Here is a 26426-nt window from a genome sequence, read left to right on the forward strand (position 1 = left end):
TCTCGTGGACGGCCGAAGCCAATAGTGCTTTCGAAAAATTAAAACAAGCATTAACGCAAGCCCCTGTGTTGAAATTTCCTGAAAAGGATGAAAATTTAGAAATTTCAGCGGATGCTTCGGATTATGCGGTAGGAGCGGTACTTTCGCAAAATCAGCAGCCCGTGGCATTTTTTAGCCGAACTTTAAATCAAACACAAAGAAACTATTCCGCGACCGAGAGAGAGGCACTTGCAGTTCTGTTAGCAGTGCAAAAGTTCCCAGTCTATTTTGGAAAGGCGCCGATAACAGTGTACTCTGATCATGCGGCGGTAACTAGATTGTACTCAGGGAAAAATTTATCCCCAAGGTTAATAAGATGGGCACTCAAGCTGCAAGAATATAATCTGGTAATCAAGCATACCCCCGAAAAGGAAAATATCGTAGCAGATGCCCTATCAAGAATTAAAATAGATGAACAAGGTAATACCGTAAAGGTGGCAATGCTCACAGCATGTACAATAAATTCCCGAGAAACTGTAATAACCGAACTGGGTAAGGATCCTGAGTTTGAAAGTATTTATGAGTATTTAAAGGATCCTGAAAATTTTAGCCACCAAGATATTGTGGCGATAAGAAATAGGGCGGCCCATTACGAACTAATAGATGGTCTATTATTCTATACAAAAACTACGAATTCCAACAACGAATTTCGACCTGTTATCCCAGCTAGTCTTAGATTAAATATCCTGTAGGAGCTCCATGACAGCCCTTTAGCTTCTCATGCTGGTATTCGAAAAACTATTCAACGCGTACGCGAGGCAGTCTACTTTCCTGAACTGCAAAAGTTAACAAGGGCGCATGTCCAGTCCTGCCCAACATGTCAAGCAGTTAATTATATTAATTTCCGTCCGGCCGGGTTTCTAAATAGTATTAAATCCGAATTTCCAAATGAAATAATTGGCATCGATTTATTGGGCCCTTTCCCAAAAAGTCAGTTAAATAAAAGTCGCTATCTCCTTGTTATGGTTGATCATTTTAGTAAATGGACCGAAATTGTTCCCTTAAAACGAGCCTCCGCGAAATTAGTTACTGATTCTATTTTAAATAAATATATTTTAAAATACGGGGCGCCCCTAAAAGTTATATCGGATAATGGTCCTCAATTTGTAAGTAATATATTTGAAGACATGTGCCAAAAACTGGGCATACGTCATTTAAAAATGGTCCCGTATCGGCCGCAATCAAATATAGCGGAACGGGTCAATAGAAATATAGTGAAAATTATCCGTAGTTATGTTAAAAATTTTCATAAAAGCTGGGATAACTATGTAATTTCCTTTCGCCCTTAGGACCGCAAAACATGATACAACGGGCAAAACTCCTGCTGAGTTATTTCTAGGCAGAAAGATTATAACGCCGTTAGATAAATTATTTTATGTGCAACAAAGAGCCCCAGAATTTAAAATGGGTGATATAGAAAAACTAATTAAGGAAGCAAAGAAGAATACGGAAGTAGCACAAAGAAAACAGAAGCTCTATTATGATTTGAAACGACGGGGAGTAACTTATAAAGTAGGGGATGAAGTTTTAAAAATTAAGCATTCACTTTCTTCAGCACCAGAAGATAAGACTGCTAAATTTTTTCCACGATTTGAAGGACCATATGTTATAGAAAAAATAACTCACGCTGTAGTAGTGTTAAAAGCCAGAAATGGTGAAACCTGCTCCGCAAACATTGATCAAATCAAACCCTACTTCGATCGTAATAAAATGCAAATATTTTCAGATCTTTTGCAGGATCCGGCACGGCAGACACCGCAGGCACAAGCTCCAGAGGTGGAAAAACGACAAGTACAAGGGCAAGCCAGTAAGAGGCAGGAGCAAGTGAAAAGAAAATTTCCCCGCGGAAAAATTGAAGGGAGCAAGAAAAAGAAGCCGTTCCACCGTCCAGAAAAGAGAGTTCACGAACACCCCCAGAATGAAGAAGGGAGAAGGACGACGTATGTGAAGAGAACCAGGAGAAATGACGGCAACTATAACCCGGCTCAAAAACGGAAGATCTACTCATCCGACAGGACTCTCCGCAGCAGATGTCGCCGAACTGCGGAAGGGCCATCAGCAGCGGAGGAAAAGTTACAAGGAAAATTAGAACGGCCAGCAACGAGGTCCAAGCAGGAACACGACAGAAGTTTCCCGGTTCCGCCAAGACCAGCTGCCATCAAACGGCCAAGACCACAATCAGAGGAGAAAAAGAAGGTATTCAAGGGTGACCGAACTGGTGGAAAAAGGAAGCTTCCAGAGGAAGGCACTGAAGGGCGAGCCCGTACAAGAAGGAGGATAAATCAAACGACTATCTGCAATACCTTTAAAGACTGGGCCCAGAAAAGGATGTCCGAATATCACAAAGATAAGTAAAATTTTATGTTACTTTGCAAACTTAAGTTAATCTTTCATTCTTACTGCAAGTGGCAGATTTCAAGAAGTTTTACCTCATGCGAGGTCTACCTTTATCGCCAAAAGGGCGAGAAATCAGTTGTTACCGATTTTGGTATTATGTTTTTCAATTACTCGCGCGTAAAACTAAAGTTGATGTATAATAGCGTTGTGTAAAGACTTAAATATTGTAAAAAGTTATTGTATAAATTTTATTTAAAACATTCTAGCAAGAAAGAAGTTTTAGTCTGAAAGACTTTTTGAAATGTAGTATTTCAATGTAGAAAGAATTGGCACTTGCTTTGAAAAGAATAGAAGTTAACAATGTACTACTAATGTATGTTTTCAAATGTGTAAAACTAACGGCATGTTGATATGTTCTTATATACAATGTGAACTGTTATTTTAAATGTTAAGAAATACCGTGATATGGTAAAAGTGAATGTTAAAAATTTTTTTTTTATTCGTGTGACTGTAAAAAGGCTAAAGCATGGCGAATATGTGTTAAAGGTTGAATGATGTAGTTAGGCTCTCTGACGCTACACTTTAGAGTTAGCCACTTTTAGAATAGTACCTCAGGGTTTAGAGTTGAAATTAGGGTGTGTTAAGAGGTCTTGTTATGTTGAATTTTAACACGTTAGTGTTTTGATTGTAGGAGGAAGTGTGGAACACGTAGACAGAAACACGTTCGTGTTTGGTGTTCTTTTACAACACATGTCAGAGAGCACGGGGAGAGATAATTAAAATAGTCATGAATGAAATAAGAATATTAAGTGAAATATAATTATACATGTTACTTGCCATTTTCATTGTGTAACATTTCATTAAACTAGTTTTCCTTCCAGATCTCTGGAAGGAACCAGATTTGAATAAGAGCTCCAGTTTAGATGCAGTACAGATGAAAAAAAAAAAAAAAAAAAAATTGTGTATCCTGGGAGTTGCTGTTGTAAAAACAAATTTCTTTCTTTTAAATTTCTAGTTTCTAGCGAAAAATATTTGTAAAAGATTGGCCTCGCGTTAGATTCTAGAGCTAAAAGTTTTCAACAAGGTCGTTTTAGACCTCAGTTTCAAACTAATTAACTCTGGCGGGAAGTATGTAAGGATCTTAAGTTTTACTAACGTTTATTTTATTTTAAATCTTTACTATCACTTCTTATTTTCTACTTCCGGCCAGAATTATAAGCGTTAAGGTTTTTATGCAAAGTTTGTCTGGCGAACGCCAAGTATTTAAGTTGTGGCTTTTTGCCAAGCGAAAAAGAGGAAGCAGTGAGTCGAAGCAGGCCGCTTACCTTAGAAGTTACGCAGTTGCTTGTTGCCTTCCAGGCCAGAGGTTTTAATCCTCTTGATAAATTTTAAACGTATTGTAGTGTTCACAGTTCTCTGTACTACATACGCTTCCTGTTAATATAAGGCCAATCTTCCACGTTTACTATTCTAAAGTTAAATTAGAGTTTAGTTTTATTTTTATACTTTTACGTTTTGACCCCAAGTAGCGGGTCGATGTATTCCGAAGTACGGAAGTCATTGTAAATAGAGAAAAATAAAGGGTTTTGTATACCCTTCTTGTGTATCCTGTTTACTTCCCACAGTTTTGAACATAGCTTTAGTAAGCTCTCTGTTACGAGTCAGGTCCTTGCATGTTCCCGAAGAAGGTTAGAAGGAACATTGACCCTGATAAGCTGAGAGTTGCCCCTTAGGGTGGCTTGGAGCGCAGATTTAGAATCAGAGAATAATAAGAGGCCTCTAGGATTTTGGATTGCCTTGGAAGGGTAGATATCTAAAACCTTTTTGATAGGCTAATTTCTAATTAAGTGAAATAAAAGGGTGCTTTACGCGCTTTATCAGTCTCTTTGATACTTTACAAGAAACAGTCATAATTCATTTAAGGTCTTAGAAGTTTCATAAATTTGATGATACCAAAAAAATAAATAAATAAAAAGAAACTTTAAGTAAAAAAGCAAGCAGTTTCTAAATATTATTCCAGTTGTTTGGAAACTCTTTCTGAATGATCACTACTGTTTTTGATCAATTAAGATTTTTATTACTTGTGATTTATTTATTGGTCCAAAGGGTCTTTGTACCTGAAGGACTATTGTTTTCGTTTTGCGATTTTGCGTTGAATCACTCTGAATGTACGTTCCACTTTTCAAACTGTTGCCACCAAATAGTATCACCCTGTATTATATTTGAAGAAATTAAATAATGAAGAATCTGCATAAATGTATGCATGTTTCTTGCATAGTGATAAAACAACGGTACCTAGAGCCATCCAATTTTGAATGACGTAATGCTACTGAAAATATGGGCATCTGGAAGACCAAATTTGAAATTTGGAATATGTTTTATGATCGGTTTCATATTTTGTAAAACTTTTACGAATTTTTGATTAACAAACTCAACCATTTAAAAGCGAGCAATGGCAACACTCTACCGGAAGGGGGAAAAAAACCTTTTTATCTCCAGCACGCGAAACTGTGTATGGGAAATTCTAAAAATAGGCTCATTTTAAAATTATTTTGCGACATTGCTGTTGAACTGAATTTTATGGTTTAAGTGCAAAATGCATGATATTAAATAAATAAAGGTAACACACAAAACGTTAAAAAAAAAGTGTCTTTGGACGTAATTTAAAATCTGAAGCCTTTCAGATTTCCCCCCCCTTTTTATTTATTTATTTATTTATTTTTATGGATGGAAGATTGCAGTCCTTCATTTTTTCCTGTCTTTCTCTCTCCCACCACTTTCGAATCATGGTGTTAGAAGTAAGAGATCTGCTTCGAGTTGCTTGAGGGAAGTAGTAACTTATTAATACGCAAGATAGAATCCTTTGTAAAATTTGTTAATGGAAGAATGATGAGATATAAATACATTCATTCAGCTGTTATGGAATTGGTTCATTCATTTCAAGATGTTTTTCACGTTGTTCCGAAGGCGACTTTGTGTAATCTTACAAAGAAACTCGGATACGATTTCTCAGAAACCTTCTAATGGCGGTCTGTAAGCGTCGTTCTTTTGTTTCGTTCTCTTTGAATAACAGAAATATAATCTTATCTTTGTATGCCTGCACAATAAGAAATAAATCTACAGCTAATTTCGAGTTTTCTTAGCGTATACTCAAATGCGAAGTTGTCTGAATCCGTGTTGAATTTTTCATTTTATGGTACTCGAAAGTCTTTCAATTAGAAGGCATCTTTATGAATTTCATCTCTCTCTACATATTGTGTTTAGGTCTAGTAAATCATATTAGAATCTTCGAACTGCTTGCGTAATCATAGCGTGTGATTATATTATATGTTACAGTTAAGAATCTCCTTTGGTAATGGCGAACAAACAGTTAACATCCTTAACCAGTTGAAATGTTGCTCTGCTATTCAAATTTCGGTAGGGATTCAACGATGGAAATAAATTTTCACGTTTGAATTTATAAGAAATTTTATATATTCCAACAACGTAATTTGACATTTTACTTTTCGAAATGTATATTAATCAATATTCTTTTTTTTCATTCAAAACAAATAAATTTCAGTATCAGTTGAAATAATACGCATACGAACGTTTAGTAAATTTATGACTCATATCGCAGATCGTAAAATTCCGAACTCTGTATTAAAAACTGGACTGAATTGCGCCGAATGATTGGTGGGGGGATTTATTGCAATTCATTACAAATTATCGCCATGTAAAGTATACGCTTATTCGATAAAGAAAAGGCTTAATTATTCAAGATATAGGTTAGACATTTATTTTTCTGGATCGCTTATGCAGGTGAATTATCTGAGTTGTCAATAGTTCGTGTTTCGCCAGAGTGTGAAATCCACGGAATGGAAAGGGGAGGGGACTGAAAGCTTTCAGATTTTATATTATGCCCAACCGGGTTTTTTTTTTTTTTTTTTAATCCAAAGGCGCTTTTTCTCTGAAGGACTATTGCTTTCGTTTTGTGATTTTGCGTTGAATCAGTATAAATGTCCGTTTCGCTTTTCAAATTGTTGCCACCAAATGTTGGAGTCCTGCTTTATATTTGAAGAAATTAAATAATGAAAAATATGCATAAATGTATGTCTATTTCTCGCATTTTGATAAAACAACGGTACCTAGAGCCATCGAATTTTGAATAACATAATCCTCCTACCAGTATGGGCATGTGGAAGAACAAATTTGAAATTTGGAATTTGTTTTATGATCGATTTCATATTTTCTAAAACTTTAAAGAATTTTTGAGTAACAAACTCAACGATTTAGAAGCGAGCAATGGCAACACTCTACGGGAAAAACTCCAGCGCGCGGAACTGTGTATCGGAAATTCTAAAGATATGCTCATTTTAAAATTATTTTGCGACGTTGCTATTGAACTGAGTTTTATGGTTTAAGTGCAAAGAACATGATATTTAATAAATAAAGGTATTACATAAAACGTTAAAAAAATGCCTCTTTGGACGTAATTTAAAATCTGATTTTTTTTATATATTTATTCTAATATGTTTATGTGTGTATCTGTTGACGGAGTTCATATAGACGGTATTATTATTTAAAATTTTATTTTTATTTTCATTTTATTTATATTTATGTATTTATTTATTTTATTTACAGTCACACGCGTTTCCAGAGCGTTTAAGCTAATGCCTCGTATTTAAAAACAGCATATGATCAGAATATCCGATAGAGGGTCTAGCGCGCTGGAGATAAAAATATTTTATTCCCTAGTGTGCTCGCTAATGCTCGCTCTGAAGTTGTTGAATTTTTTAATCAAAAACTGGTTAAAGTTTTACAAAATATGAAACAGACAATAAACCAAATTCCGGCTTCCAGGTATCCATGTTCGGGTGGAGGACTATGTTATTCAGAATTTGATGGCTCTAGGTATCGTTGGTTTTTCATGCGAGAAACATACATACATTCATAATGTATTCTGTCCTTACGTACGAATGTCACGCAAAAATATCGTTAAATTGCATTCGACAGCGATCAAAATGGACATTTTCTTTGAAATACGATGCCTGAAGTTTTTCGCGATTACAATACTTTCTTTTTACTTCGTACAAGGAAGTAAAAAATCAACTTAAGTATAATGAATATTTTATTATCGGGATCCTACGAAGGCAACACAAAAATTAAGATATTTTTGGGAAACCTTTCGTACTCACAGAAGTCAGACAATTTCCATAAAGTTCTCTATTTTATTTTAAGAAACTCTGTAATCGGATATGCATATCTAAGATAAATAGTTAAAAGGATTAAAATCAAAGAAATAAATCTTGCAAAAACTTTGTTCAAACACATTTGCACTCTAAGCATAGTAGCTTATGTTGACTACATTTTTGAGAAATGTGATTTTCCTAACATTGAAAAGCTGTCTCCCCCCCCCAAAAAAAATACAGATAAACAAAAGCAATCCCGGATCCGGAATCCGGTATAAATATAATACAGAGCAATAATAATTGGTGGCAAAAATTTGAAAGGTGATGCGCCGTTTACAGTGATTCGACGCAAAATGCTGTTTCAAGACTAACAGCTCTTCTGGGCTAACTCCTAGCTGGGCTAATAAACGTATTAAAGGGAATATTCTCAAGTTTTCGTTCTATGTGTACATTTAAACACAATTATTTTACATTTTTATGCATCATGAAGTTATTTCTGAAGGGGTTATATATATTTGTGAGAACCGGAATTGATTCGATAAGTAAAATATTTTTTTCCTATTACTGAAATAAATTTGTATATTTTTTAGCTCACATCGAAAACGTTTTTCGTAAAAGCGATAAACTTTCTGCCCTGTCTCATTCATTTTCATTTCATCTTTAAGAAAATCTATGATTCAAAATAAACAGATCATTGGCTCCGTTAGACTGTGCTTATCCTATTTATCTAAGATAACTGACAAGAGTGTTTGAAAAAGATAGTGACACCTGCTCGTGGTTCTTCTGCAATTCAGGTGGGAATTTTCGTAGCACTGCCTCCTGCAGAGTTATCCGAATCCGGGATTGCTTTTGTTTATCTGTAATTTTTTTTTCGGGGGGGGGGGAGACAGCTTTTCAATGTTAGGAAAATTGCATTTCTCAAAAATGTAGTCAACATAAGCTACTATGCTTAGAGTGCAAATGTGTTTGAACAAAGTTTTTGCAAGATTTATTTCTTTGATTTTAATCCTTTTAACTATTTATCTTAAATATGCATATCCGATTACAGAGTTTCTTAAAATAAAATAGAGAACTTTATGGAAATTGTCTGACTTCTGTGAGTACGAAATGTCTCTTAAAAATATCTTAATTTTTGTGTTGCCTTCGTAGGATCCCGATAATAAAATATTCATTATACTTAAGTTGGTTTTTTACTTCCTTGTACGAAGTAAAAAGAAAGTATTGTAATCGCGAAAAACTTCAGGCATCGTATTTCAAAGAAAATGTCCATTTTGATCGCTGTCGAATGCAATTTAACGATATTTTTGCGTGACATTCGTATGTAAGGACAGAATAAAGGATTCTTTTCCCCCAAAAAAATTATAAAACTAATTTAAAATGAATTCTTAAGAGAATGTTTCGTGTCGTCTGTGCGTATATACGTATCTTGCATAACTCAAAATTGAACGTTGAATAACGTTGAAATTTTGTATATAGGACTGCTATGACATGTAGATGTGCACCTCGTATTTTGATTGCAATCAACCGCACCAAAAGTATATACTGGTTAAGATTTTTATGCCTTTAGTTAACCTGCATGCAATAATTATGAAATTATCAACAATTTAAAAGTTTTTTAATTGCGTCTAAGCCTAATTTTTTATTACCATGGCCGCCATATTTGTTTACATTTGAAACATCAGAATAGTGGATTTGTTGCCAACCTAGAGAAACTAAGTTTCGCAACAACAAAGTAACGTTTTCTTTTACTATTGTGAATTAAATTATGCTATAAGGTATTTCTTTCGCCTTCCTTGGCGTGCCTTCGTAGTGTAGTGGTTCAGCACGCTGGGCCGGTATTCCAGAGGTCCGTGGTTCGATTCCCGGCGAAAGCGGTTGCTAATTTTTCATCTCTTCTATTTCGAAAAAAATATTAATGTCTCTACAATGTTTAATTCTGGAATTATCATTTAAGTTATTAGGTTGTTTTTGCGTTGAATTTGAATTGTAAAAAATTGTTTTTTAATTCTTTTAACTGTACTTGGTGTTTTATGTTTTTCTATCTTTCAAATTTTAATTGAAATTTATTTATACTTGGTGTTCTTTGAATTTTTATGTATTTTTGCCTTGCCGCAAAGTGAATTAATTAGTATCACATACGCATTAGGTAAGCAGCGCTGAATCGTCTGCGAAAAACTGTTTCTTTTTTATTTGTTTAATTTCGTTTATATATCGTTTTAGATTTATTATAGTATTTGAATAGAACTTGTGTTAATTCTTCAGATGATAAAATTTTTGTGCACTCTGAGTTATAAAATGAATGAGATGTAATGCTGTTAAGGGAACCTAGCGCCGAAGTGTCACTATGGTAAATAAATATAGTGAACTTTTAAAGAGTGCATTTATTCTATTGGAGTTTATGCGCTATTCACGAAGTAGATTTAATTCAAAATTCGTTAACTGTTAATTCAATATGTTGAAATGAAATGCTAGAAAATTGCGTATAATTTAATATTCGGTACAAGGAACTCATGGAGTGTACACATGAGATTTAAAGAAAAAAAATATCTGTACTTTTGCTTGCAAAATTTGTGGAGGTTTACTTTATTAGTATTTTTCTTAAATAAACATATCGATGGAAAATTTGCGATGATGAATACTGTTTTATACTAAGAACCATTGATCGCTATGAAAGGGCATCTTCTGTTTTGAAGTTATCAGTTTTTAGCGATTTAATTAACTATAAATTTATTTGTTGTGAGATGTCTTAAATTAAATCGATATTAGGTATGTAAAAATTGGTTTAAATCCCAAGTTGCTCTTAGATGTGAGAAAAATGGTCGGACTATGCGCTTCCGAAACGTGGTCAAGAGGCTTACCTCCACTAGATTTCTTATAGGAGCAGCTATACTAAAGATAAGGTGGAAAAGTGATAGCGCAACTCAGATCTACAGAAGAATGACGTCAGTATTTTTTTTAATAACTCCACGGGCAGGATCTATACGTATGCAAATGAATCTTCTTGTTTATAACTAATTTGGTTATAGTGAATAGTTTACTAATTGGAATTTTTATTCCTTTATGATCATAGAAAAACATTTTTGTTTATTATTATCATTTTAGTAGAAATGTTCTCATCTACAATGTTGGGGTTATTTTCATAAACTACTGTACATAATTTTAAGGACTCTTCTAAAAGGTAGTTTCTCCCTTCTTTCCGCATGATAATAGCATTCTTTGTGGTGTAATTGGAAGCAAACTTGACGCGTATTCGAGAGGTTCAGGGTTTGAGCCCGCCGAGGGCATTGCACATTTTCCATTAATTACTCTACAAGTGGCGTCCGAATAAAATGGTGGCGGACGATAATTCGTGACCGGCAGGATTTGGCGATTGAGTTCCTTAATCCCAAGTCGTCCTTTAAAAGGGGGAGTATATAAGGTTAGATGATATTTTCTCCCTCTTTCAAGCATGTCTTCGTGGTGTAACAGTAGCACACTCGCCGCGTATTCGAGAGGTCCAGATTCGAGCCCTGGCGAGGACATTTACACATTTTTCACATTTCCTGCTTAAAAAAATCATAATGACTCTACAAAGTATTTTCTCCTTACTCTCCGCGTGTCTTCTCGTTGTAATTCAAAGCATACTCGACACGCGTCCAGCGTTTGAGTACCGACAAAGGCATTTGCATATTTTTTACGTCTTCTGCTTCAAAAAAGCCTAATATTTCTACAAGTTTATATGTAGATGAATTCAAATGTAAACATCATATCTAAGAGATTAAATACCCATAGCCCATCTGTTTGGAAAACGCTAACAGATAATGGAGCTACATTTATGTAGAATAAACTGTAGTTCAAGTGATTAATGTCAGGTACTGAATAAGGAAACCAAACAAATTAGTAATTGCCAAGAAAAAACTGAGAAATCTGTTCAGTCAACTAACTATATTCCGATTCCCTCATAAAGAAACTAGCGCCGAAGTGTCTTAATTAATTTTTAACATTCAATAAAAATCGAAACATTACTAAATTTTCAAAAAGAGATTAATTTAATCACCAGTTAAATTTGGATGCCTCTATCAAGAAGCTTTGTATAAATGAATTTTCCCTCCTAAATTTAATGCGTTTTTGCTTTTCTTATTAATCGTTAGAAGTTATTTACAGTGATTTTGGGTTCGTACCGTAATATATTTTATAGTATTATTTAGTGTAATGATTAATACTGTATCTAAATCGGTATGGGACTTTATGGCATCGTATGATGCGTGAATACATTGACGAACAAGATTTAGTTTATTTTCTTTTCTTCTATGGGAAAAGATTTCATTTCTTGTAAAACTTGATCTTATGAATTCAAATCTTTATTCAAATCTTAAACAAATCTTGAATTTCAGAATCATAAATTTAACAGTAATGTAATGGATTAAAAATATTATTAATACAGTGGAAACCTCGAGATACAAGTTTCATTCGTTCCAGCATTGAGCTCGTGTAGCAAATTTCTCGTATCTAGAAACAAACGTCCCATTGAAAATAATGGAAATCTAGTTAATCCGTTCCGCACCACCAAAAATTTCATTACCATCTTATCTTCAGCCGACCTGGTGTCATTCGGAGAAGGTCCTAGTACAGATTCTTAGCCTTAGCGCAAATGATAGCTTCCGATACCGAATCGCCTTTTAACTGCTTCTCGTTAATCCACACCAGCAACAGCTTCTCAACATCTAGGAGTTTTGGATGGTGCTTGTGAATTACGGTAACTTCTATGGTTAGATCAAGTTTCTTAATTTCTTCGTTCTTCTTCAGAATAGTGCAGATCGTCGATGTCGAATGGCCGAAGTCTTCGCCAATTCTGTCACTCTTAAATCACGCTTAGGTTTATCTATGATTTCTTTCTTAATTTCAACGGCCATGGCTTCCTTCTTTTTGTTTGCAGCACTATCTGAGGCAACAGTCTTCTTGGGAGGCATTGTGAAATAATTATTTTCACGTTAAATTCAAAAAAACAATTAACTCACACGCCCACAAAAATGTAGATCGAAACCACTGAGTGATCTGACGAGGGTATTCCCTGAGTCGAGCCGGGTCGGAAAACGCGCCCCGCATACCAACGCCTGGCTTGTTGCTCGTATTTAGAGATGAATTTTTCGCTCATACTTTCCTCGTATCTCCGATTTCTCGTATATAGAGGTGCTCGTATCTTGAGGTTTCACTGTAGATGTACGTGTAATTTAGTTGTTATTCACATCACAGATTTAAAGACACATTTTAAAAGTACAACTTGGTACTCTTCGTAATCAACGATTCATGGGTCATGAATGGAAGAGTAACAAAGCACCTGAATTAAACCATAACCAGATTAGCAGTATGAAACAGCTTGGAAGCACGTGTATGCTAATGTGGGTGATATACAGCCGATTGGTCTTAGTGACCTTACGAAAGGAATAATGCACATGTAACTGGTTTGTTAGGGTAACTACCGTATTTACACACTCATGTTCTCTCCTTTTTTTCACTATTTTTTTCGTACGAAAATCGCGAAGGGAAATTATGCGAGTAATTTAATTTCTGGAGGATGCGGTTACAGTAAAAACACAACAAATGAAAAACATTCGTGAACAAATTGTAGAGTCTCATCTTCTTTGGAAGCATAAACTAATTTAAGACTCAAGCTGAAACTTAAGCGACTTATCGATATGTTCAGTAAGAGGACAGAGAAATCAAGAAGGGTGGGAAAGACCATTTTATTAAAACTTGCTTGTACTTACAGAACGAGTCAGCATTATTGCCTAGATCAAAATGTAATGAATTTAAATTAAAAGTAAGTTAAGTCGTAAATTAGCAAAAGGCTACACATGATGAATAAAACGCAAGTTGGCTCAAACCTAATACTGGCGTGACAAGCCCTAATTGTAAGAATAACGCAACGCCATAGACAACAACGGAAGAGATTCAATTAGTAACGGGGCCTTCAGCAGGCGGGACACGCTTTGTTTAAACAATCTAAATCCTTCCTTTAAATACTATCTCTTTCTAGACTATGAGCGAACTAAAATGTACATTCTGGCAGGAAAACGGAAAGCGAGAATGACAGTAAAAATTTAGAACATAAAATAACTGGTTACTTAAAAATAAATAAATCTTTACAAAACTACAGATAACTACCACAATAGTATTTATTTGAAAGAAACTTACATCTAAAAAAGAATATGTAGTCATGGTAACATTACCAGTATGTAATATCTCCGTTCCTACGTCCCGTGTCTTGAATGTAGCCTACTCATATTGTTGTCCACTGCTACTCTCTAAGCCTTAAATCATTTACTGTTGCTGTGTGATCTGCTACAGCCTGCAAGTCGTTGGCATTGTCACTGTTGTCATCGTCTTTATAGCTGTTCACTGTGTTTTCCCATATGCATTGATTTGATCATCGTGAGCATTAGATACCCTCGTTTTCTTGAAGCTCTTCGCTATTATTGCTTCATAAGTCAGAAACCATGTACTCAAAATCCATGAGAATATTAAATAGTAAGATGAAAACACATGGACGAATCCATTTTAAAATTTAGGGAAACTCGCTTTCCGAATGAGTAAGGGTAAAATTACGTGAATACAGTAGAAATCCAATTATCCGAATCAGTTGGGACCGGACTATCAAAAATTCGTATAAGATTTTTTTCCGAAGAAAGGGTCTACGTACACAGTAATGTACTATATGTTGAAAATGGAAGAAAAAAATTTTTTTAAAGAAAAAGAGGTTTTAATTAGTTAATGAAAAGGCAACACTTTTACGTGCATGGATTTGATACCCATGGTCTGACGAATCACACAACATTCATTCTGCTGTATCCTTAGCACTCACTTCTCAAAATTCATGAATTTTTCAAAAGAATGTTTCTTAATTCCTCAAGTGGCACGTCATCATCATCTTCTCCAGTCTCTTCTCTTTCCTTTTCTTGAGCTTCTTTTTCCTTTTTCTCATTTTCCTTCTGTTATTCAGTTGATTCTAAAAAATTCTGAAATTCTGAAAGTGATTCGCATAATCTACAATTCGGATCGTCGGAATTCGGAAATTTGGAGTTGTACTGTGCTTAAAAAAAAAAAAAAAAAAAAAAAAAAAAATGTCAGAACCTTGCGCATTTAGAAACCCATAATTACTAGACATTGCCAACGTCATTGGTGACTTATATGGGTTTTCAGTCACCAGTGTAAGGCAACGTAGCGTTGTTGTAGTAGCAACATTTGTCACAGCTTTGAATGTTAAATATTTAGTAGCGTAGCGTTATAAGGTATTTTCTCCCTCCTTCCAGCATGCCTGCGTGGTGTAACGGTAGCACACTTGGCTCGTGTTCGAGAGGTCCAAATTCGAGTTCCGGCGAGAGCATTGCTCATCTTTCATGTACTCCTGTATCAAAATAACCTAATGACTCTACAGTGTAACACAACGTAACGCTCCAGTGTTTTGAAAAGAGTGTGCTAAAGGTTTTCTAATATCAAAAGTGTGACGTTCCATCGACTCTAATCTTGATAATATTAATAGCATTACGATCTTTCGCTTTCTAAGAATTCCAGTTTCCTATTTTCAGTAGAAATTTATACATTTTTCTTCCAGATTGTATGACTAAGTCGCAGAAGCATCAATTGTCGCCTAATAATTTGTATTTCCTGATGATTTATTCTCTTTATTCATGTGTCACAGAACCAAAAATATAAATTTCTGGAAACCAACGTTACCAGTTCTTTTTAAATATAAACAAATCATCCTTTGGTCATTTTTTTAATTCACTGTGGCTGAGCTCTTCTGCTGCACATTAGGTATCGAAATGCAAAGTTCGGAAATTTCAGCATTTTCTTTCTTCCTCTTTATTTCTTTTTTTTTTTTAACTGTACATTAATTTGAATTACTGTTAATTATGAGATAACCATGCTTCATATTAAATAACAAAATATTTGTTTAAGAGTAAGCTTGTTTAAGATGACCTCGGTTTTATTCGACATGCTTTGTCATTTGCAAACTTACTGCAAAGGTAAAAAAAAGAACTGACTTCCTTAATCTTCCTTAATCAAAATTCCCTTCAAATAGTTGATTGAATTCAAAATTTACTTGAAGATAATTTTTAATTATCAAAATCATTTATTTGATAGGTCTAACAGGAAACTCCTCTGTTAAAGCATAAATAAACACCATTTCGTATAATTAAGAATATACTATTCTAAACAAAATGTCGTTTAATCCATTAATGCCTGCTCTTATAAGTTCTTGCGGATATTCCTGGAAGAGAATGCAGGTTCTGGCAATTATTCCAACCTCCCCCTTCTCTTGCCTAGGTTAATACTTTGATGGAGAAGTGGAGGCTATTAATAGAGCCTCCACTTCTCCATCAAAGTATGATAAGAGAAAGAATTTCTAAGAATATATTAAAAAGAAAACGGTTGTGTGGGATATATTCTTTTTAATTCCACGTCAGTATATAAGGATCAGCATAAATAGAACTTAACTGTAAATTAACCTTAATCTGACATTAACAGGAATGGCTGTGAAATTGCGGTTGATGCTATCTCATGTTGGTAAACTGCGTAATTTTTCTTTAAAAGTGATTGAATTATTATGTTCTTATTTTCCGGTTAAGGTTTTTATGCTTTAGTTAATCTGCATGCAATAATTGTAGAATTATCAACAATTTAAAAGTTGTTTAAGCGCGGCTAAACCTAATTTTCGTTTACCATAGCAACCATATTTGTTTACATTTGAAACTTAGTAGAATAGTGAATTCAGTTTTTGCACCTTCAGTGTCGTTTTGCCGAGTGGGACCAAAATTAAACACTCATTTTTGGGCACCGAGAAATGTGCCTTGTTGCCTACTGGCTGAAGTGTTTGTTTTTTTGCGTAGAAAGTATAATTTTAAATGTAAAAATTGTTGTTTGATTGTTTTAACTGTATTTGGTGTTTTATTATTTTTTTTTTCCTATGTTTTTGAATTTTTGGTGAATATATTTTGAAGTTTTATGTATTTTTGACTTACCGTGAACTGAGAACAGAATTAATTCAATGAGAAATATATCTCTAATGAAATTCTAAGAAATAAGTTTAAATGAAATGCAGCAAAAAGTGCGTATAATTTAATATTCCGTATTAGGAAATCATGTGGTGGCCACATCAGATTTTCTATTTTATCTGCTAGTGAAATAAAAAACGGAGTTTTAGTGTAAAGGTAAACATTTAGGAAAATTTAATAATAAGGAGGGGATAATCACTGTCATACATATCCACCTAATTCCCTGTTCAGGAGAATACATTTCAATTTAGCAAGTTGAAAGTTTCGATGTTATGCCTTAGTTATCTTGCTAGCTGCACGACGCTGTGCTTTGATTTGAAAGTATTATAATACATCATGATATAATATAATAATAAATCTTCAAGGTTTCAGATTTTAAATTACGTCCAAAAAGGCTTTTTTTTTTTTTTTTTTTTTTTTTTTTTTTTTTTTTTTTTTTTAACGTTTTGTGTGTTACCTTTATGTATTAAATATCACGTTCTTTGCACTCAAACCATAAAATTCAGTTCAATAGGAATATGGCAAAATAATTTTAAAATGAGCCTATCTTTAGAATTTCCGATACACAGTACCGCGCGCTGGAGATAAAAAGGTCTTTTTTTCCTAGAGTGTTGCCATTGCTCGCTTTTAAATCGTTGAGTTTGTTACTCAGAAATTCGTTAAAGTTTTAAAAAATATGAAATCGATCATAAAACAAATTCCAAATTTCAAATTTGGGCTTCCACATGCCCATATTCGTAGGAGGATTACGTCATTCAAAATTCGATGGCTCTATGCACGTTGTTTTATCACAATACGAGAAATATACATACATTTATGCAGAGTTTTCATTATTTAATTTCTTCAAATATTATGCGGGACTAACATTTCGTATCAACAGTTTGAAAAGTGAAACGTTCGTATATTTATAGTGAACCAACGCAAAATCGCAAAACGAAAGCAATAGTCCTTCAGGGACAAAGCTCCTTTGGACTAAAACGAAAAGAAAAGAAAATCTGAAAGTTTCAGATTTTAAATTACGTGCAAAGGGGAGGGGTTTTTTTTTAATATGTTTTGAGTGTTACCTTTATTTATTAAATATCATGTAACCATAAAATTCAGTTAAACAGCAATATCGCAAAATAATTTTAAAACGAGCATATCTTTGCTGGAATTGAGTTTATTTCAAAAACAGTTAACTGTTAATAAGTTGAATATTAAAAATAGTAGACATCAATCATGTCATCTTTGGCAACGTGAACTGCAAAAATGTTTTGATTTGTGTTTAAAATTAGTGGTAATGAGTTCACAAAGAGGTATTTGGACTTCAGGACATGTGAAGGTAAAATGAAGATGTTTTCATATCCGTTTAGACTGATGCCATTGATGCTTGTCATGATATGTCAGAGACGAAACTAATCGAGATTCAAAATTGCTTTGACATGTAGAGAAGTTTCGTGGAACATAATTTGGTATGTATTATATGTATCAAATGCCTAATCGTCTCGAAATAATCGCTTTGATTAATTTCGCTTTGTGGTGTTAGCTGGAGTAGCTGATTTATAAGCTAAAAATTCAAAAGACAAAACTAAAGTCTGTTATGAACACATAATTATGTTATTAGAATTCTCTTACATTAAGTGCTCGAGATGTCAAATCTGATTCAGCGTTGCGTCTGACGAAGGAAATAAAATTTCTGTGATGTATAATATTATGTTTCACTTGTTATTAGTGTAAATTTGTTTATATGATTTTACTGTAAATATCTAAATATATTTCTAATGTTTCTGCTTTCATTTTGTTTGGAAAGTGCGGCAATATACCATTATGCAAATTTGACATATATAAATTTACAGTCTATGCCTACATTTTTTCGCATTTACTATATTTCCTGCGGAACACACGTTAACTCCTAGCCCGTGAGTTGTGTGCATAACTTAAAAATGGCCTTTCACACGAAAAGGTTGGATAATCCAGGTACACAACATGTGCCGAACGACATTCCTCAGAGATGCATCCATGTTTCTCAAAGTAGGTAGTCAATTTTTAATATTCGCACTGATTGATACACTCATGCTAAAAAAAGGTTTACATTTGATCCATTATCTCAACAACTGTTGGACATATTATAATTAAATTTGGCATAGATATAGGTTGACATACTGCAAAAAAATGTGTCGTACAACAGTCGTAGTACACACGCATGATCGTACGAAAACCTCGTCGGCGCAGGAAAGCCTAAAACAGAGGCTGTAAGATCGAACAAAAAAGGAAGCTGATAAAGATATGATCCCCTCTTACAGTCATACAGTTCTCACAACATGACTTCATATTGGAAATGAGATAGTTTATGAGTTCAAGTGACAAATGGTTTCACTCCTGCAGAAATGCCGTTTTCAACACCTGGAGATTGCTGGGAAGCGGAAGGCAAATTGCAATTGCCAATCCAAGGATGTCCCACATATATTTTGTAAGTTTAGATCTATATATATGTAAAATATAAAAAATACGATGGCTTTGCTCTACGCGAACACGCAACCTTTAATTAATTTTCTGGAATTTAGGATCTTCCCCCTAGACCAGTACCTTCTAGAACTTGCTAACCTATTACGTAACCGCTTCTATAAATACTGAGTACGCGCCATTTTTCAGTCAGATTGCTTCCTAATCCCGCTGCTACAAGACTCTGCGCTGCCCTGTCCATCTTTTCTTCCTTTGTTAGAATTAGTTATGAAGCATAAAGTTTAAATTCAATCATACTTAGTTAAAACTACTAAGGATATGTAATTTAAAGAGTGTTATCTAAAAGGAAAATGATCTGCTAATTGGAGTGAATAAAAATATAAGATTGAAAACTAAATCAATTTGTGTCGTCTTTGGATATCCTCCTTATCACTCTGCATAAAGCCATGCCTAAACTTTGATGCCGAGATTCGTCACGTCTGCCAAAATATCACATATATGCTGGTCATTTCATCTGGCTAATCTCTTCATTTTGCCGGAAATCATCCAGCAGATTAATTCGATGTGGATTAGCGTTGTCGTCCATAAAAACGAGCTGATGGCCAGCAAAAATTAACTGATGGCCTTAAAAAGGCGAACATAGGGTTCTACGATCTCTTTCCTGCAATTGGATGCAATCGCTCAGGCTCTGTCAAAGACATGAATGTCTATGCACCTGTTCAACATGATACCAGCCCAAACCATCATACATTCGCTTTCATACTGGTTGAAATTAAACGACATGTCCCTGTTTCTATCCAGATGAAGGTACCTTGAGATTAAGTGGTTAGGCCGAATCATAATTTATTTGTAAAGAGGACAGTCTTCCCACAGATACTTGCTCCAAAGTTGATGTTCTTCATCGCGCTAAACGGGCTGTCTTGTGTGGGACGCAAACAGCAGAAGTTTATGCAAACAGGAAAGATCTTAAAATCTTATATTCGCTTTATAAAAGGTAGCCCTCATTTTATGTGGACGTCCACATTGGGCTAATCTGTTGGGTGATTTTCTAGAAAGTGATAATATCAACTGTATAAAATTGTTAGCTAGATCTCCAGATCTAAATCCTATAGAACAATCGGAGACTTGGGTAGCAATAATAAATACACTGAGTGTTGATCGTGAGCACGAATTATGTTACTATCCAACATTGATCATGGACGCCACTCTCGATCACGAGCTTAAATGGGAAATTATATAAGTAGGAAAGTGAACGTGAAATGCACGAGAAATTATGTAAGTAGAACGTAGTTGTTGGAAAACATGATTTTTATTTCTGCCATTTTAGGCAGTGCACGATACTGCATAGTACGATTTCAATGTTGTTTTGCTGACGGTTTTCACTTATATTGGAAAACAATACACTGTAGGTGAAAAGTACAGTTAATTATTAGCCCAAAGAGCGTTAGCCCAGAAGGGCTATTAATTTTGTTTTCGCATTTTGCGTTGATTCACTTTTGAAACTGTTGCCATTAAGTATTACGGCCCTGTATTATATTTAAAGAAATTAAATAATGAAATTGAATAACGTGATCTTCCACCAAATATGGGCATTTGGACTTTGCTTTATTATCGATTTCATATTGTTACAGACATTAAATAATTTTTAATTAACAAACTCAACGATTTCAAAGCGAACAATGGCAACACTGTACGAAAAAAAAATTTTTTTTTCTTTTACAGCGCGCGAGACTGTGTATCGGAAATTCTAAAGATATGCTCATTTTAAAATTATTTTGCGATATTGCTGTTGAATTGAATTTTATGGTTTAAGAGCGAAGAACATGATATTTAATAAATTAAGGTAACTCAGAAAAAGAAAACCTTGGGCGTCATGTAATATCTTAAAGCTTTTATATTTTTTTAATTTAATTTTGCTACAATGAGTGAACAGTACGTTTAATTATTTATTTAATTTTGCTACAATGCATATTTATTTAACGTTGCCAGTTTACCATGCACAGTTTATCAATTAACCTATATCGGCTTTTCTGTATGTGTATGCATATTACATAAATATGTTTAAATTTATATGTATCCATATTAAATAAATATGATGTTGAATTCGCAAATATGAGGTTTCCACTGTATGGAAAAGTGTGGGGAAGGAAAAAGGCAGTATACAGACAGGGAGGGAAAAAGTCGGTATACTTACAGTCGGAGAAAAGGAACTCTGACATTAAACAAAACAGTTGATATGAACAGTTGCCTGCACGAAACTTGTCATTTAAGCAACAATATCATAAAAAAAGTCTATTATTTCATTGTTCTTTATGTCTTCTTTGAATTTGCTACTTTTTGTTTTTTAGCTCGATTCTGATATAATGTTCATGGATTGTCGTATGTGATACCGGTCTCCTTCATTGATTGACTCACGTGCCACTGTTGTAACCTACATTTTCGCACTAGACTTTTCTCAAGTTTGTTATACACACATTCAAACTCATACGTGTGTACTAACAATCACAAAAAAAATAGATAGTGTCGATAAGTGCGAAAATAATGGAAAGGAAGCTGAAACCAAAAGTAAAAGTGGCGAATAAATCTTCCCTTTCCGGGAGTGGAGACGGATGCGCATATTTTTTCCCTTGTATCATCAGTGAAGTTATGTGCTGGTAGATAAGTGTTTGTCGTAAACATTTTGATAAGTCTGTTTCATAATATTTGACGCAATTGATAAAGACGTCATAGGTGAGAATTACCTTTGGTAAAATTCCATAAAGTAAACTTCTTGTATAGAAGTACTGCATAGTGAAATAAATTAAGAGGGAATTAATTAGTAATCCCAAAACTAATTAGAAGAGAATAACAACAATGTAAAAATTAAAATTAAGGGAAAACGTTTCGTTTATTTGATTATTCCAAAGCACTCGAGGACTGTCTGCTTAAGAGAAGGGATGCCTTCGTGAAGGACCTAAGTGCTCGTACACATGAAAGAGGACTGGGTTAAAGTGAACTGGCTCGTAAACCTAAGGAAACTGGCTAAATTGTCCTAAGAGAACTGGCTTGAAAATACGCAAACGCCCACGCAACCAGTCCGTTCACCAGGATTCGAACGCCGAGAACTACCAGTGTTCAGTTAGCTCCGGCCGCTGCTAGGCCTCTTAAAGAAAAAGAGCAATCTTTTCGATTTCGAGGGCGATCTGCTCTTAATAAGGGCCGTTCCCACTGGGGTTTATTTGTGCTAACGGAGTCAGTTTCATGTGTCGACCTGCTCCGCTATACCTGCAGTTCACAACTTGTTGCCCTGTGGGAAAAAACTGGTTTTGGAGATGGGTCCGTTACGTCAGTGGTCTTCCTTAGCTCAGGTAAACCCCAGTTGGAACAGCCCTTAATAAGGAAACATTTGCTCCAAAAAGAGATACACCTTCCACGCACCCACACACACACACACACAAAAAGAGGAGAACAGTTCTATATCTTTCGTTCTATTCGACCAATAGACAAAATTTAACTTTCATGTTTCCTTTCTCGAGCGTACGAGTGAGGATATATATTGGATTTACATATAGCATTATTTTAACATAGGTATTTGTACAGAAAATCGGACTTTTTCTGACATGACGAAATCAGATATTTCCATATTTTGATTCGACGCCTCAAATTTGTGCTTAAATGACGCACTTTTTTTTTTTTTTTTTTTTTTTTTTTCCCCCCAGTATGCACCATGAATAATTTACGTGGCGAAATTTTTAATTTATGGTAACTAATTTTCCTTTCCCTTTTACTGTGCATGAGCGGAATAAAAGGTGCATCTTTAATTCTTTCAAAGAATTTTAACGAAGTGCTTAAAACGTATTTAGCGTTATTATCGCTTATAACAAATATGCCAAATTTGAAAACGCACCAAAATATAAGTTCACACATATCTTTGGAAATTTTGAATAAAAAGTTCTAATTTTTTGCAAATACGACTAGAAATACATCTGTTTTAAGAAGATGGCAAAAATTTTCATGGGTTATATATCAATTTTTTTTTTCGAAAATGTTTTAAAAAATTACTAAAAAATACAAATTTTAAAAACAAATGAGAAAATAGCTGCGAATTTTATATGGATTAAGCCAAAATTTCGAATTGTGAAAGAAGGAATTCAATAAATTTAGTAAAAAAAAGATATTAATAATACATACCATATTCAATTAACATTGAGAGCGTAAATTTTGAGAGTGAATTGTTTAAAAACTAATCATGGGATTTTTTACGAAACTTGACAGTTTGCTATAATTTCAGTCGTAGAATCGGTGAAAAAAATTAGAATGTCATTTCAGAAAACGTCCGATTTTGTTTCAGAATACATAAGTTAGAAAAACGCTATATCTAAATCTAATATATATCCTAAGTCGCGCTTTCGAGATAGGAAACATGCATGTTAAATTTCATCAATCGGCCCAGTAGAACGAGAGATATACAACTGCTCAACCCCCTTTTTTTATGCAATGTCGCAGTGCCCATCGCCTTTGAAATATGTGAAATTTGAAATGAACTCCAATCTAAGGTTACCCTTTTATGTAATTTTATAATCCCTGGATTAAGTATTTCCATTTTTTAAGCTTTATTTTTCATCTTTCAAAATTAAATAATTTCATAACTTAAACAAGTGATCCCAGTATATTTATATGCAAAAACAGTAGGCTGGAAGATTTCCGTTCTGAAAATAATCTTTTAAGTACGAACGTTCATTAAAAGGATTATGTGGATTAAAAGTAAGTGCTACCGAAAGTGAAAGCATTAAAAATATCAGTAAATTATAAATAAAACATGAGGGAATTTTTACCATCTAAAATGGCGGAAGAATTCTCTTTTAGCCGCTTCTGGGTTCTGACATGTCGATTAATCATAGATCAATTTCGATTAATTACAAATGGATTCTATATATGTTTTAAATAAAAAGTAAGTTTATAAAAAAATTTTTGAATATGTTTTGTTTCCTGTTGAATATAATATTATTATTGTCAAAAATGATGAATGCAAAAACTATCCCTTTCCTCCTTTTATTTTCAATTAGGGAGGGGGCAGGGAGGATGTTCTTTGGTGGTGAAATGGCATGACATGGTCTCCTAAATGTCAAAATAAGCTTGATAGTTACGGTCTTCCAATCTTTAAGTCTTAATTCTCCTTAAAAGTATATATGAATTTAATCATCTAGAATACTACATAATAATAAAAAAATTGCTGCTGGAAGTTTTTAATCGCCAACACTGAACTCTCTAATAAAACTTTGTAGAACATTAGGTGCTTATTTATTATTCCGTCGACCGTGAAACTCATGCCAAGTAGTGCGATTTAGTGCCAATTATGGATAATCGTAACATAACAGCACACACATAACGTATGCGCTTTCGTTTGATTTAACCCGACTGATTCTCAGAAAGCCATCTTTTGTCTAAACTTAACAAAATAGTAGAAATCGATGAAAGCTTTTTTACGAAGCCCCAAAATGAAGAAGGTCGAATTCTTACGTTTTTAAATAAAGAGGTAGCAGTTTTTCAAAACTCCGCTATTTTTATAATTAGGCTTCAAAATTTTCCCTTATTAGATGAACCCCTCTTTTGATGTAATTATTTTATCTCTGATGATGTGGAGTTAAAGGCCTAGCCTAGCGCACTCCGTAAATTAACTTCCTTGATCCTTGATCCTTGAGGAACGATTGGCGGAACTCTGGCGGAATATCCGCCAGCTTTCCTTGTTCGATGGAGCTAACGTTGAGGTCGACGGGATAATACATAAATACCGAATTTTTTATTCACGAGATTTCTAAAATAGCACTTCTTTGCCAAATATAATTAGGTTTGTATATTTTCAATTTCCTATTTATATCGGCCCAACAGCGGTCAAGTCATTAAACTGCTGACCTTTGGTAGTTCGATTCGGGCTTTAATCCAGGTGAATGGAGTGGTTGCATGGAGGTTTTCCTAGTTTTCTCTATGTGAACCAGTTTCCCTTGAAAAATCCTCCACGAAGGATACTTTGCCATATTTCTAAATAACCCTATTTACAACTGATTTACCAGCTAATTTTTTGTCATTATAGGTTTCTAAATGAGCAAAAGCATTTGCAGTTTTCTGTGTACTGCTTTATTTCGGATAATTTCAATGTTTCGTCCAAAACACTTCCTCAGTTTTCAGCAAAACTGCAGTCTGCACTTACTTAACTTGTTAAGCATTAAACCTGTTTTGTCTCCGTTTTCGTTAAGCCAGTCGATATCTGGCGTCCGGAGATTTATGCAGAATTTCCGGACGCCAGAATTTCAAAATATAATTTTTGAAACTGTGAATCGTTAGTCAACAGTGACTACTGCGGCCTGAACGAAAGATATACAGTCAGTCAGCGATCGGTGACTTTTACGGCTTTTAACATGAACATGCTAAACTTTTAAAGTGTTTCGAGAGGGTGAGAAAAATAAAGCTGATTCTTTACAGTCAAACAGAAAAATGTTAATGCATCCGAACACGTTTGGAGAACTTTTTTAAAAAGCATACTGTACAAACGCTTGAAAATCAAATTTACAACTACAGCAACCAAAAAAAAAAGGGGGGGGGCAGAAAGAGAGAGAGCTCAGTGTTTATTTGTTTACTTTATGAAATATTTCTTTTAATGTAAATTGTTTAATTTGTTTCGTTTTTTGTGCTAATACTTTCTCTTTAATTCTGAATAAAGATAATCAGTGAAGAATAGGGAATCTCCACATATTTTGCTATGAAAAAGTACCAAATTCGCAAGCGTAAGGAAAAGGGGGAGGGAAGAATTGGTGATTTAGTGATCCAGGCTTTAAATCATTCCGGATAATGGACGTCCGGATTTCGGACTGTTTACTGTATATGTATGTTTTAAGTGACGAAATTGTACGCAAAGATCAGTTGTGAGAAAAATTAATTTTAAGTTCAAATTATTATTATTTTTACTAAAAGGAAACGTAGTAACATGCCTAAAACTTAGCACATTTATAACGTATACTATCCTCCTGATCACATTCAGCCATTTCTCTTCTTTTAGGGATTCTGTATATTATTTTGGTAATTTTACCTCAAGCAGTAAATGACAACCAGATTCGCTAATTTGTTCTTTACCCAGCTGTGAAAATTCCTTTAAGCACCAGGATAAATATTCCTGTTTTAAACATCTAATAATCCTTTAAAACCTCTTATGAAGTGTATGACAACCTGTAAATTTAGGCTTCATTGTTCAACAAAATTGCCTTTTGGGCTATATTTTCACAATAATATCTTTGAAGCTCTTCTTCCTATGAAAACATTTTAGTGTAAAATTTTGATGAAACAGTAACAGTTTCATGTTACACATGGTTAATTATGTTCATTATGTTCTTTGGCTGTCCTTTGGATTTACTCCTGCATTTGTAAAAGT

The 26426-nt window shown here is 34.2% G+C and overlaps 1 protein-coding gene across 11 annotated transcripts in view; it reads left to right on the plus strand.

The window, feature by feature from the left end:
• SNF4Agamma (SNF4/AMP-activated protein kinase gamma subunit) overlaps positions 1–26426 on the plus strand; it is a 559866-nt gene that overhangs the window by 362308 nt on the left and 171132 nt on the right. The gene's annotated exons all lie outside the window — the stretch shown is intronic.

Source organism: Stegodyphus dumicola, chromosome 2 (assembly GCF_044657685.1).
Source record: "Stegodyphus dumicola isolate Sdum_Otavi_A_Nest chromosome 2, ASM4465768v1".
Classification (NCBI taxonomy): domain Eukaryota; kingdom Metazoa; phylum Arthropoda; class Arachnida; order Araneae; family Eresidae; genus Stegodyphus; species Stegodyphus dumicola.